Raw genomic sequence first — 16158 nt, forward strand, 5'->3', positions numbered from 1 at the left:
AACAAAGATGAGAGCGTGGTCACTAATTGAAGGTCTTTTAGGACTTTAATTAAAAAGTACAAGTAGAATAGCAAATTAATGCATAGCTTGAAAAGGCATTTATGGAGTCATGTTCTGGAGTATTAACAAATTTGTGTTATCTCTGGGTGACAGCTCAGTACAGTGTAGCACACTGCATGTTCCATACAGCAGTACAGTAATCTTTCCAATCATAAGTAAAGCAAAAAAATCTGTAATATCTGCTCGATCCTTTAAAAACTGTTTTCTTTCCAAAATAAAACCACTTCTCATTTGCAAGTATGGAAAGGTTAGTTAAAGGTATGTGATGAGTGAAATAAATGTACACTGCCATTATACATTTTGAATGAGAAAAGGCCACATCTCAGATTGAAGTTCAGGCAACTAAGAACTATTATGAATGGAGCTACTGAAATCTGGTAAACCTAAAATTCTACTGTCAGCTATCACAATCCTCTGAGCTGTATTTCATGTCAAACTGGCTACTCAGAACACAGGCAAAATCAGCAACTGTGTTTCCCAGCACATGCCACTATACATGCAGGAGTCTCTGCAACCCTGACAGAGCTTCTTGTCTTAAGGTTCATGGTTCCTGCTCTGTAAATGTAGAACAGAACCTTTATTCTCATGCTGCATGCAATTCAAACCAAGGGTAGTGCTACTGGTGCAAACTCCATCCTTGTTTGCAAATAAGTTCATCCAGTCAGGATTCAACAGATACTGAAAAGTGGAATAACTTTAACCAAGAAATGCTAAATTATGAGTGCTATATTTGGAAACAATTTTAGACTCCACAGCCTATTTTTCAGTGAGCTTATGGTTGTGCAATTTCTAAAGTACAGAGAAGCACACATACCCACATGTTGACCACCATTGATGGTCAGCCATGTGAACACCTCTAGGTATCATTCAGAGTAGATATGTATTAGTGGATACTAATTGGTAGAAAACGAGCACTCGGCTGATTATCTTCAGATCAGGTATCCAAAGTCACAAAGACTCTACAGTCTGAGTCTTTCATAGCCAAGGTGTAACATGTACCTCCAGCTTCACAGCTCTTTCAGTCAATATAGAATTCAGGTTTGGCTTTTCATCACCTYTTTTTCAGTTATCTCATCTTAGAGTAAGATCAAATTTTGTTCTTCTCTTTATTCTCTGGGCTCCCTTCTAAGCTGTATTTTTCAACACACATGTGATCTCTTAAGAGAAAGCCTCCTCAGGCCATTCAGCTCTGCCACCTTCATTCTGTAGCAAAGCCAGTAAGATAAACCTACTTTTCATTAACTCCCCAGGGAAAAGTTATTCCGTCTTCCCGAAGCTGTCTGCTCTCATTAGCTCCTCAGCAACAGGAAGCTGAAAGAAAGTGCTGCAGAGATGCAGCCATGTCATTACCAAATGATCACTCTGCAGTCACACACTATACTCATTACTACAGCATATAAAGAGTTTACAAAAAGCTCTAGTCTTTTTCAAGATATCTGAAGCAGATCGGAGTCCCATCACTACCACAAGACAGAGCAAGCTGTTGAAGACTTCAGGTCCTACTTCTCACCATCACTCAGCTCCCCTTTATTATGTGATGGAGAGATTCAGAGAGATAGCTCTCTGAATCAGAGCTATCACAGAAGGCCATAGGCTTAAAATAGCGTCTCTGTTATAGGGTGGTTCATTTAGGGACTACAGAGAGTACAGTGCTTACTAGAAGATGCAAATCTCAGTAATATCTACTAAAAACGTTCTGGGTCTTATGGGAGAATATGACACGCACTTTGTCTTGGAAAAAAATTCTCCTTTGGTGATAAAGATACTAATTTACAATTCATCTTTTTAAACTGAAATGGGGAACTCAGACCATGATCCAGGAGTGAGAAGAAGTATGCCATTTACAGGATAGTATTTCCATTTATAGAAGCGTCTCTACAGTTGCTTATTGGCCACCATGTGCTGTCTTACTGATACGTGAATTATGACTGATACCTTTTTCCTACATAGCTAAATGCTTTCATTCAAATGAGAACAGATTTCTTGGAAATTAAAGGACTGTAGCTATGAGGTTTATAGCACTGACTGTAACAAAAATACATCCTTTATTACAGACCAAAATGCAAAATAATAGCTTCTATTTTCCTACATTAAATAATTCAAAAASACTGACCTTGGTGACTCAAGACTTAATCAAAAGAACACAGCTGCTYCTAAAAATAATTATCTTTGCAGATGTGGCAGATGGTGCTACATCAACTAAGAAGAGGTAATTTAAAGAATTCCCCAGGTTACCACTAAAGAAAATTAATCTTGTGAAACAATATCAGAAACCTCAATTTCCTACCATCTTGAACAAGCATAACCAGCTTCCAAAAACTTGCTGTTCAATAATCGTTCCTAAAGAGCAAGTTCAATAAATGACCATTAYATATATTTTTGAACTAATCCCATTATAGCCTATTGCTTTGCATCTTTTCATTATTGTCCCTAACCTCAGCATTTTGAACATACATAACATACTGATTCATGAAAAAGTCTTGATGAAGTAGGCAAACTGAACAAACACAATGATTTTTCTCAGTGCAATTAACCTTACGCTACAGCTAGCTAYATTTTGAATATTTTGCTAATATTTGTGCTGAACACCACCAACAACAAAGATAAAAAAATAGTTTTGAAATAGAATTACATGACAAACGAAAACATGGCAAAGTTCTTCAGAATGTTCTTACCTTTACACTCACAAATAAGCCCAACAGCTACTTACAAACTCTAAGGAAGGCAGCTGGCTAAACCCATACCCTAAGCAAGCAGCACTTTTGAAGGGCATACAGTGTTCAAACACCATCTCCTAACTTCAAAGACAAAAGCCTTTTTGAAGTGAACAGACTAGTCACATTCTTCTTTGAGCTACCTTTCCAATTCTGCAGTTTTAAAATTTATCCTTGCTTGTGAACAGGTCAACAGAGTCACTAGCAGTAAAATCTTTAGATATAACACTGTCAAAGTTACTATTTTAATGCATAGAATTGGTTTGATTCAGTCTGAACCATGTGTATACTTCAATCAGAGCACAGATGGTTATTCACACAGAGGCTCTATAAATACCTCAAACAAATGTCTTTCTGATTTTGTTATGGCTTTGGAACCCATGTGCAGAATATAATCACTGCCAATATCAGGGTCTGATCTTTTAAGTTTTCATAGACTTGTTTCAGGCTCCCTTGGCTATTACTGACTTCGCTAGCAACTGAAAATACTGAAAACTTCCCCTCATCATCATATCTGATTGTCTAYACAGTCTAACAGGTACAGGGTTGCTAGTTTTACAGATGAGTGTACTAAAAGAGTAGAAGTTTGAGTGCTTCATACTCAGATTGTTCATTTCATTATGTCTTCTATGTATTTTTCATTCACATTTGAGTTTTATCAGAGTAATACAGCTGCAAAAATGCCCAGTCTTACGGGTCTGAAAAACAAGAGCAGAGAAAAGGCAAACTATTCTACAGGGAACTAGACAATAAGAAAAGCCTTCTCTTTCCACGTTCACAGAGCCCTGAATGCCCTTCATCCTAATCCAAATTAAAGGAAGCAAACAAATCTGGAAGCCTCAGCAAGCATTAGCAGAGCTCAGCYTTGTTTCAAAACACGAATTAAAAACATTATAAAAGAACAGACAAGTGTTCCTGAAGAATAAATGTAAAAAAAGAGCAAACTTTTATATGATATACTTAAATTATTTCTTCCTCCCTTTATTTGATTGACTCCTTAAGGGAGGGATAGCAGTGTTTTACCTGCATATCTGACTTAAACTTCTTCACATTTCATAGCTACAGCAGGGTATATTCAGATGAAACAACACAAGAATCAGAGTTGACATCAGGAGCTGAATGACAGGTGATTGAGGATTTTTTTTTTTTTTTTTTTGATGGTATAACTATATTTCAATAGTTTACCGACAGAGAGCTGCCTACAAAAACCGGGCCATAGCAAACAGCTGAGCTGTATCCTACCTTTTTCCCAGCTGTTGCTGGATTTGCCATGACTTCAGAGGGGAAAAAAAAGGATGTTTGTTATGCTGGTAGAAGAACAGCTACTTGCTAKGGAAACCTTCAAAAAAGGACAGGTTTGTACCATGTTCAAAAAAAGACTACTGAAAAAGCACATGAGGATCCAGAAGATTTCTTCTGGGGTCAGGAATCAGGGACAAAACRTAAGGCAAAATGCCTACGATAGCATTTAAGATGTAGTATTGGTAATGATCCTTCTTGAAGGTTCCTGATTTGGATGACTTTTTTTAGAGGTATAAAAAGCAGCTCTGGACACCATCCAAGGTCTAATAATGAAGGAAAAAAAAAAAAAAAAAAAAAGACTGAAAAAAGACTGAACCTGAGAAAGATTAAGGAACAGTCCTTCCTCAGGGAGAATTCAGGACTGCTCCTGATGCAGATGGACAGAAAAACAGCTGAGACTGTTTTTCTACCCTAAAAGCAAGGACACCATATTCAGTACTGGAGTGCTATCAAGATGGGAAGGTAAGGCATAACTGAAGGGTTGACTTCAGGAAAGGTAAGAAATCTTGCTGAAGGAGCGATTCTTTAAACTATTTAGTCTGTATGTATTTAACTGAAGTGGGCAGCGCTAATCTGGAAGACGCTTTGAGAAAGGATGAAGTTTGAGTCCACTATACCCAGGCACAGATACTACAGAATGCGGCAGTTTCACTTCCTCTACAGCAAGGCGAAAGGCCTGCTACTTTTTAAGCCTAGTGAGTCAGAAAGCAGCAATAAGAAATCAGAAATACTCTTAAAAATATGTCCTGTAAATATTCCTTTATGTAGGTATACTGTACAATAGSACTTGTCCTTTTGCTGAAGAAAGCAAGCCTGAAGGACACAGAGGAAGCACTTGTTCTTCCTCTCAAACGGGAACACTCATGACTGTGTAGTTATTAATCACCTTATGTTACCGACACACTTGTGATGGCAATGCCTCTTCTTTGGGAAATGAATACAGATTACGTTAGTGCAGCACAGTGTAATGTACAAGTGTGTGACATGTCATCTGATCTTACTACCCTAATTGAAAAAAATGTTGGAAAACAGCTGGAATCTGGTGAAACTTAGCCCAAATTAAGAACATTACAAATGCGCCTGCAGCTCCCACAGATTTCAATTAGAATTGGAAATTCTCAGCATTTTCAAGATGAAGTCAAGGATGTTGCACATTAGCCCATAAACCACTAGTTATTTTTTTAAAGTCTGGTTTAAATGTTTCTTGCAGTTAAGAAAAAATGGCATTCTCTGACCGATTCTCGCTCTCTCTCTTTTGCTATCCACAAGTTGTCATGTGGGCTTTTAGGAAAACTAACAGAGAATGAGATAGGAGGACATCAGGATAAACTGATGATTTAATGTAGGGGATGTTAATCTTGGCATAACTAGTTTGTTAAATATTTTCGGTATCTTGTTTACATTGTATAGCCAAGTTTCACAACCAAGCTTCTTAATCAGCTTTTGCTATATTCCTATGCATTGTGTTTCTGATTCTGAGCATTAGAATCAGAGTCAAATATTGACAAAACAGTCCTCAGAATGCAACATGTGCAGCAAAATATTTCATTATCTGACTTTTCTTTTCTTAAAAGCTACTGTTTACAGATGTCAGATTTACTCATAAAAGCTTTTCGTTAATTACATTCAAGACAGATACCAAGCACTTCTGAAAGGAACACAAACGTGACAAACGTGTAACTTAAAAGCAAATGAGTATGTCATGAATATTTGAATAGAAAATGCATGTACCTAATCAAAACTTTCTAGATGTTCTAGTGTTTCCCTTTTTAGATTGATTACAAACCATTTCATTAACTTTTATAGTCTATTTGTAGTAGGTACTTAGTATTGTGTGTGTGACAGGCAAGTGAATACCATTTTCATGTTTTAAATGTTGTACTTCTGAAGCTCAGCAGACTTCCTGAACTTCTTTGTACCAGCTCGGCTCAGGAGTACTAGACCTGGCTTTGGAAACTTGACCCGAACAAAGTGCAAACTTTTCCCCAAATATTTATGGGAGAAGCTTGGAAGTTTTCTACTGTCACAGTATCACTTTTCAAGTACTTCAAAAATGATTAAGGAATTTATAGGGGGAAAGCTGTTTTTGAACAGAGGCTGGTGATACTAGAAAAAAATAGTGTTTAAATGCAGAATCTGAATTAGGAATAGCTTGGTGTTTTGGAAAAATAAGAAAACCTTGTGTATGACTAGCCAACAGACTGCAATGTCATGCTGTATAGTGTTGTTTACTATAAAATTATAAGATTATAGATGACTTCAGCATAGTGTAGTTGAGGAAGCAAAAAAAAATCCAGGTTTCTATATCACAGAAGTTAATGTTTCTGAAAACTAAAAGAAATGATAATTAAAAAAAAAATGATTCCCAATACATGAAGCTTCCCTACACACCAATAAGCCACAGAACTAATCAGTAAAGCACGACAATTTTTTTTAGTATCTTTGAGACACACAAGATAATGACAGTTCAATAAGAAAGAACAAGGAATCTGTGTGGCTTACAACTTGATGAGCTGGTGCTGTTCCAAGCCTTTGATAATATGGGGGGAGTGCTACCATAGAAAAGGAATGCAATGCCTTCTGCTGATCTGGCTGTCATCCCTCCTCCTGCCAAAAAGCCATTCTAGTCCCAGCGGTTGTTCTACCTCATGAAGGGGGTACAGTGTTATGTGGAATGGGTCAGACTGTCCTCAACCTCAACGTAATGGTGGCTTGCAGATGTTTTGGCTTCTGTTTAGATCTTTTGTTTGGACCCACCTGCCCCAATTCTTCCCTTCCATCCTCCCCGGAGAACCAGGACTTGGTTTCTGTGAGTAAAGCAGGAAGCTCTGTGGATGTCTCTCCATGGAGAGTACACCCTTCTTCCTCAGCTTTCAGAAATAACCATTAGCCAATTATAAAATCATTTCTACAGCTATAAAAATGAAGACAATTCATAGTCTACTATGTAATCCATTTCCCTGGATAGGAAGCCTACTCAATACATCTTCATGTTCAAAAATCAACTGGTCTAAGCTACTTCGTGAAGTTGTGATGCTGATCCCTACTATAGTAAACGTATTTCTGATAAACATTTTACTTTAATGGTGTCTAAAGTACTTTCAAAAGTAGCTATCTACTAAATGTATTCATTCTTCAACACCATTCTCATTTCCAGCCCTGAATACAGAAAGTTGAACTGGTTAAGAATCCTGCTAAAATTTTTTAGGTTTACAATAGTGTTCATAACCAAATACATTTTTTTGCCTTAACTAATGACTCCAGGAAAGTAAAACAATAGTCTAAAAATAAGTGTCTTCATCTAAAATATTCTCAGAAGTTTCATATTCTCTTTAATTAGTATTGTTTCTATGACCACCTGCAGTTATGTTCGTAAACTATCTAGTTAAAATGTCAGGGTACATTCTGAAATTATTTTAATGCCAAAGAATACATTCTGTCATTGCTTATTCAAAACAAATCTTATTTTAACATAATTTACATGACTGAAACATTCCTAACAATTCTGTTTTCCTACTGATATTCCACTGGAACACAAATCTTACCAATTTTGATGCTAATTAATTGGTCAATAAACAGCAACCTTCAATAACTATAGGAAACAAGGCTTCAAAGCGGACTTGTTTAAAAACGTATTTTTTTTAGCAGCCTGCTAACATTATCAAAGATGTGAACAAAACGAAGTTGCTTCCTGATTATCTAGGCTTCTAATGTGATAAAATACACTTTGTATATTTCCATCAAGATATTACCAACTCTTTGGTTTAGCTTGCTTGAATCTGTGAAACTTCTTTTCCAGGGGCTGTGTCATGTATTTAATCGGACTAAACAGGAGAGATAAAGGCAACATTCTCAATTTTTTGTGCTCTTACATCAACATAAAGAAAGCATGGGATTTCACTCTGAGAAATTATACTTTTTTTCTTTTTCTTTGGCAAGATTAATCCTTCTTCTGTCTACCTGCTAAAATCTACTGGCTTTCAACGTATACAGAACATTGTCCATGAAAGCCTAAAGAGGAACCAGATCACTGAGTTACTAATTTTATATAATCTATTTATTTTTTTTCTCTTGGTGGCATGGTGTTGATTAGTTGCAGAGCTTCTTCAGCCACTGCTCTGTAGTGAACTTCAGATTAACTACGAAACTGGTATGGTGACCGGGCTTGAAATGCTTGATCTGTTCTCCACAAGATGCCCAAATGAAGTAGGACTATCTGTGCTACTCATTGAGCTCAGGATAAGCCCTCAGATAGCTTTATCATAACCTTCAGTGGAACTGGGTGGGTATTTGCTAAACTAGTATTCTTGCCTAATGCAAATATATAGACAAGATTTTGTGTAGGTATGGATTTTTTTAGTTATCTATTCAGAAATCAAGAGCAGTTCTAGTTGCAGAGACTCTGAGAGAGATTAAATTGCTCTTTGATGCCTCTTGTTCTTTTTCTCATCTGGTCCTTGAAGATGGGAAAAGTGTTTTTATTAAAAAGATGTTTTTAGTTCAGATAGAGACAAGTTCACTTACCCCAGAGTCTGTGAATGACTCTGCAATAATTTCAGTGAAGCTGACCGTGTATTGGGTCATACATGATAAACAGAGAGGGTATCTAAATCTGGCATCTGCATTACAACACTAGTCTCAAGGCTTCTTTTTTTAGAATAAAGTAAAATAGCAGTGTGAAATTTTTGTATTTTGTAATGCAGCCTAAAATGTCAAGTGACCATAACTCACGGTACAAAGTGAACTGTACATGTCGTTTTCTCAGAGCAGGGATGTGATCCTACCTTAGCAGAGCACAGTAGCAATCATGCTCTTCCCGTTAACTTCAGTAAGAGCAGAGGCAAGCTCTTGTCTCATCATTAAGTGTGTTTACATTTTACTCTGTTCAACACTGCAAAGTCTAAGTCCTTTAGATTCTAAGGAATAAAGAAAGTATTACATGGTTAAACTCAGGTTTTGCAAAATTACTATTGCTTTATTAGTGGGAGATCACTGTCAGAACTTCAGCTGAAGAAAGATATATTGTAATACAAAGGTCTTGTGTGTAATCAAGGTAATCCACACCAAAGTAAGTGTGGTCCTATGGCCTCATTTTTTTTTTTTAAGATCATTGGATTTGGGTTATTTGTTTTTCATTCTGTCTCTGTTTTTTTCATAGTTACTCAATAATTTTGCTACATGTGATACCTTGAAAGCCACAACTTCTAAATCAGAAAATCATGTTCTATTAAGCAATTATGTACTTGCCTATGAATTGGTTTTACTTGCATGCAATACAAATTTGTTATTGGTAGCAGAATCCAAAGACATACATCTATATTATACTCAGATGCATTGTTCCATAACATAAACTATTGATTTCTATTATCTTAGAAACTAGGCTGCACTTTAAGAACCATCAAGACTTCACGTTTGGTAACTCCGCTACAGTCATAGTATGCAGACCACTAACAGAGCTCAAATATGCTACTTACATTTAAGAATGTGAGTAAATGACCATCAGTYTTCACTGGATTTGTGGCTTGTATTATGCACAGGATTGAATTTATYCGCATGTACAATGTGAAGCCAAGATCACATGAGCTTTTTATCACACTCCTTAATAGGCATGCTATCAATTTTGTATTTTTAAATATTCARGTAACAATGATTTTTGTTTTAGCTGAGGGGAGGGTCTCATTCTAGAATTTGTGTGAGGATGATGTCTACTCATCCAGTATGCAAATCGTTTCCTTTTAAAAATTCATGAGCTTCCATTTTTATTGGATGCCTACAATGGTAATATACATCAGCACTGAGAAGGAAGAAATTGCCCTGACAACRTAAAAGCAAAATAATCTATAAGCATATTGTTGGACTGTTACTCTGCTGATTTCGCCTCTTCACTTTTCAAACTGAAGTAGCATAGACTGTTATAAATTAATCTTGGGGAAAAAGGACTCAGACCCAATTTAAACAGTTCTCCAAACTAAGAGACACTTTTTCATTCTGTGCATCTTTCCAATCAAGACATTTTACCCGTAATACAAAAAAGATGCCTTAGTTCAATGAATTCCAGTTTTTCAGAAATTCATATTTTAAAACAAACTATTCCAGAAAACAAATAATTCTTGTAATGCTCAGAGGCTAGTTATCCCAAGTGCACAGAATCAGCTCAGAATAGAGCACAGAGGGTAAGTCCCAGTCTTAAATGGGACCATTTAGGGTTTATACAGGACTTGTATTGATGACTGGTTTTGAATTTCACCAGCTGGGAACTGTGCATTGCAGCATCAGGTTCTAGGTTAATTTTTTTAATTCCTTTTTATATCATTAAATATAAAGTAATTTATATCAAGATTTAGAAAGGAATCTTTCTTAGATAGCAGGCAAGAGGAATTTATTGGATGTACAATAAATTGTGATGCCACAACCAGGAGAAAACACAACTTTAACACAAAAACACTGATTCCCCTTTACGTCATGGGCATTGGCAGGACCTAGATATTTAATTTGATAATCTAGTCCATCGACAAGCACAGAGGAGGTAAGAAAGTCTGGAAGAGGGTCTCAGACAGCAAGCTCCCCGCGTATGGGAAGTGTTTCAAAGCGCACTGCCCCTCCTCGCGCCAGGCGGGCAGGCGCGGGGGCTCGGGGCAGGCACTCCCCTCCTGCTCCCCCCGGGCGGGCAGGACCCGGCACCGGCCTCCATCCTGCACAAAGTGCAGGAAGAAGGAGAGCCCCTGCTGCATTTTAGGCAGTGAGTTGGTGATTTGATGCTGTTTTGATRGGGGAGCCAGGGTTTAATTCCTTTCTGAGAGAAAACTGAAACTGCCTCTTGTGCTTCTGGGTGAATACTCAAAACCACCTGGCTATTAGGGCTCAGGTTCCTGATCCTGATGCTGTTTCCCTGATGTTAAATCATTAAGTGTTAGTCGGCTCTGAGAGGCAGAGCTGCTGCACTCCGGTCTAAGCTTGAGCAGCACAGAGCAGTCTAAGCGGCGGGACCGCGGCCGCGACCCCGGGCAGCACCCTCGCCCYGAGACCCAGCTCGCTGAGCCTCTCCCATCAGCTCGAACCTGGCTCCGCAGCACCTCTAGCAAACAAGACAGTCTGCATGTGGGACTTACGGTTCTGACCTCCGGCTGCTCGGGCGCAAGTTGTGCCTAAAAACACAGATCTTCAGAGGGTGCTGTAATCTGCACTGTTCGTGGGCCCAAGCAGCTGCGGAACGACAGCCGCACCGGGAGCGACCCGGTGCAGGGTCAGTGTGCGGGTTGCTATCTGCAGTGCACAGAAAGGCTCCCACCAGCGTAACTCTGCCTCCCTCCAAACCACATTTAACCACAGAGAGCGAGTAATTAGCCTCGGGCTGAGGAACGGAACAGCGAAACCTTGCTGACCTAGTAAGCGTGCTTACAACGACTACTGGAAAGAGCTCGTAGCCTAAATCACATACAAAGTGAACAGCACAGGCACAAATTAGGGACACTTATCAAATTGTCACTGAGATGTGTTACAGCTCCTCAAATTTATCCCATGGAAGGACATTTGTAGGAGGAGAGGGCGGAACAATGAGGAAGAAGGGCTGCAAACGGAGCCTACAAACTGCAAACGGAGTGAGCGACGGTGTTACGGGCACCGCAGTCGGAAAGGGGAGAGGTGATGAAGGGAGTCGAGCGAGAGCAAGAGAGCAGAGTAATGGATGTCTTGAGGAACAGAGCTGTGAAGTTCATGTGGGAGGTAACAGGAGTACGGATTAAGGAATTCAAAACYGAGACGATATTGGCAGAATAAAAGATGCAAAGATAAAAATCTGGACGTAAGCAATAGGTTTTTGTCATACTGTGCATACTGTGTTAGCGAAACAAAAACCAAAAAATATATAGTTCATTTCTTCACTACTTCTGAAGCTCTCCCTCCTCCCGTCACCCGCAGCCTCACTCCTCAAGGCATCAGATGTCTTATTCACAGATCTATGACTTCTGACATTTTAAGTTCCTTCTCTTTTTAGCCAAACTTCTTCTCCCCTGACCTCACTGAAGAAAAAGATATCCCTGAGCATTGTTGCCTGTGTTTGACAACACAGGTTAGACAGGGTAATGAACTGTTAAAACAAATTCTCAGTGAAAATAGGATGCAGCATGTCATTTCAGTAACTCCCGTCACTGACAATCAAACTGACGATGCAAACTGACATTGAGAGAAGGTAGTGAGTCTCCAAAATGATCAAACTGTAGTCAAYGTATTTTCTGGCCAGTCCACTCAAAACGTCTGTTAAATTTGTCTGCTAATTTGCAAATGAAAAGCATTTCAAGCAAGAATTTAACTGATTCTTCTGATAGGGCTGCTGTATTAGTTCTGCRCTTGTGTAGAAAAACAAAAATCTCATTTTTATACATGACACCAGCTAGTGCTCCAATGCATGCAATTATCTTGATAATGAGAGCTCCAACACTATGCTCTTGTTCAGGGGATTGCCTCATTTGCCCTCTTATTTAAGTATGACTTGTAATACATTTGTTCCTCTTTCACTCACAGAGGAGAAAAAATATGGAGGATGGATCTAAGTTATGCAGTCYGTCTCACCAGATTCTATCCATCACCTCCAAGGTAGCTCAGTCTTTGCCTACTTCATTCCACTCAACCCTGGCAATGGTTTAAAATAATCTGCTAATACTGATTGCTTTGGGTTTATGCACTGTTGGTTCTGTATTATTTCATTCTTTAAYGATTCCTTCAAAGAAACTGTCAGATTTAGCTTAGTCCCTTGACTGTTAAATACCATAATTTGGGTCTTTGCCTGCAACTTTTTCTCCTTAAAAGATTAAAGTTTTATTTCACTCATTGCTAAAACCATCTTTCCCCATTGTAGCACAAAGCTGCCGAGTCTGTTTTCTCTCCTATATAAGAACTGGGCTGCTTTGCTGGACCGTAAGAGCAGGTGTCAGCTGAAGGCTGTGACATTAATGCCACTGTGTAAGTTAACAACTGAAAAAGAGTCAGTGCCATACAGCTACTGGCTGCAAGAAATGTCCAATACAATCATAGCTTTTGGATCTATTCTTGACTTTTAATATCATCTCTTATTTATTTGCATCTGTGGTCAGACCTACYATATCCATCAAATGCAAAAAGAACTTGGTTTCCTACAGGGACCTATGAAGTCAGGAAGGCTTTTCTTACCCATTCTCTATAGTCTATGTGCTGAAGTGTTCTGTAATGTCAAGTATTACTGAGATGCAGCAAAGATATTTTGTATTGGTGATATAAAACTCTTTGTAGTACATGGAGAGTGAGTTTCTAAGAAATAGCTGTCATTCTTTCAACTTGTTTTTTCACTGTTTAAAACCTGCTATTTCTAATCTCTGCTAGGTGGAGATGCATTTTAATTTCTTTGAATTACTGTTCAGTCTAATGTTGCTGCTAAGCCTCAATTGAAGAACACAGTTATCATTCATCCTTTTCTTTCCAGTTTTCACACAAAGGGTGTGTTAAAAGCATGTGCCAATACAAAAGACAAGTGCTTGAAGATTCTTATTTCTTCATCAGCTAAGAAGACTTTCAGACATACAGGCTTGGCCAAAAATTACATGTCTCAGTTTCATGAGAGGCTTGAGCAKATAAAAAACCCTGCAGTTTTACCAAAAGGGACAGTTGTATCTATCTTCTTAATCAACTGTGAACAAAGCATCATCCCAAATGGTCACTAGCTTACACAGCGGACAGACGCACCGAMGTTCCTGGCTGATATGTAGAAAATTCAAGTACTTTTCTCTCACCTCTCACCTGAAGAGGCAAAGTGGGAGCTGGAATGTCTAGAGACTTAATGAGGTTTTGCTTACCATGAAGATTGGAGTTACAGATCAGAGTTCCAGGTTCCCAACTGTGATGTGTACCGAAAGTGTCTGTTAGCCCTTTCAAAATATTGGGCAGAAAAGGTGACAGCTACTAGTTTTGTGCAGATTTCTGAAGCTGCTCATCTGATCACCAGGGTCAGTGTTCAATGCAAGAAGCTACTGTGAAAAAAAATCGATCACTAGATGTCTCAAAGGCCAGTAGCCTGCTCCGCTGTGCTCCACAGTGGCTGCAGGTGTCCAGACACATGGCTCATGCTTTTAACTTGAGATATGGAAGCAAGAGAAGGCATTGAGCAGGAAGTCAGTATGCACCACAGGTTTACATTGCTCAAGCAACAGCTACAGCTCTGAGAGATACAAGTGTGTGACAGGAGAGCAGGCAAGGTAGACAGAGCTTGGGTCTTGGTTTGGGAAGCTGGGTGTATGTGGGTAGGTTCAAGTGTGAACAGCCACACAGACTGAATTTGCAAGAAGGTGTGAAATACTATTTGTTTTATGACAGTTCAGTAGTGAAGACTTCTTTCCTTGGGAAGTTCTACAAAGCTAACTCCCGACTGCCGACATTCATTGCTCCTGCTTCTCTGCAGCTGCTCCCACTAGCTTCCAATTAAAGTTGCCCAGATACTGCATGGTGGGCACAATGAGCAGAAGGTGAATGAGCACAAGCTATCTGTGCCATTGCTTGCTCCCAGTTGTTGTTGTTGTTTGTTTGTTTTTTTCACCCAAGTTTTTCCCGGAAAAAGATAAGAATGGACTGAATTAATTGCTTGCTGTTCTAGCCACCCTCTTTCCTGGGATCCTTCAACCCCTGCTCACAGACAAAACATGCTGAGGCTTGTGCAGCTATACAGCAAAGAAAGGGTTACCCTGATTAACAAATAACAAGCAGCTGTCAACATATCAGCTGCAGGAGATAAAAGGGCTGAAAAAGAAGGCTGTAGTTCCTGGAGCAGGGATGGCTGACTTGCTTAAGCTACAGGAAGAAAGTCTCCTGCTCTTCAGTGGGAAGAAAGAGGTATGTCACTGGCAGGAGAGTGAGTGCTAAGCCTTGGCCTTTGAAACAAAAAGAGACTTATGTTTTTTGAGTAACATGCCTAGCTGGTGCGAAGAGTTGACCACATGGCAGAGCTCTAGAGCAGAGCAGGACTGGCTTTTTAAGATGTTTCACAGAGCGATGAAAAGCCTGGTAAGAATTGAGTGGTGTTGGAAGACAGGTGTATCCACAGGATATCATAAATGTTTAATAATGGAAGTGAGAGTGTAAGCAAGCAAAGCAGCAGCCTAACTCATTTTAAGACTATCTTTTTAGAAGATCTACCTTTACTTGACCTAAGATGCTGGGGAGTCAAGACTACGTTTTATCCAATTTTCCTTGTAGGATATGAAATACAGGCTGTCAGACTAGATAACCTAAACATTTCTCTGGCTTTAAACTCTGAATTGCTTTTTACTTGTAGACTGAGTCTTCTCATAAAATACTACAGTTGTAAAAACTGCCTCAGTGTATTTGCAGTTTGAAAAATGTCTATTAAAAATGCCTTTTTTTTTAAGGAAATGAGATTCTCCTAGTCTCATACTGAAATGCAAAGAGAGAAATCAGAATGAGCTATTTTTAGACCAGACAATTCAGACCAAAATGTAATAAAAATGCTATTAAACTTTAGTAAGTAACTATTGATACGAGACCCCAATCAGTCAGTTCTATGAGGAGCTGTTTCAAAGCTTTTTGTTTCCTGTAATTAAAACAACTAAAATTTGTCATGCAAGTAATTACTAACCATTTAAATACCCCCCCACACACACACATACACGCACTGGTGAGTATTCTGCCTGTTCTGTATCTTTCATAAGATGTTTTACTTCCTTTTTTTAGGCTGTATTCTCTCCAAATTTTGTCTCACTTCTYGCACTTGTCTCTCTGGGGCACGCAGCACTGGAAGCAAGCGAAACAAAGCCAGTTGCAATCACGGACAGCACCAGCTCTTCTCTCTGACAGTCGGTATTGCACTGGAATGGTACAATCTGTATAAAACGCCTGCCTGCGCGCTATCGTGAAAACGCAATTTGCCTGTGATAGCTGGAGATTACTCTTAACCACATCTTGCCTCTCCAGTGGGCCGCTCCTCGCTGCGCGCCGCTCTCCGCCGCACACGAAGTTTCGCTCCGATCCGTGGCGCTACGAGCGGCGCCCGGCGCAGCCGGCCTCGGGGCTGCCTCCGGCGGGAGCGGGGCGGCCCCGCCGC

The sequence above is a fragment of the Rhea americana genome, unplaced genomic scaffold (genome assembly GCF_003343005.1).
Source record: "Rhea americana isolate MKP2758 unplaced genomic scaffold, rheAme1 scaffold_14, whole genome shotgun sequence".
NCBI classification, from domain to species: Eukaryota; Metazoa; Chordata; class Aves; order Rheiformes; family Rheidae; genus Rhea; species Rhea americana.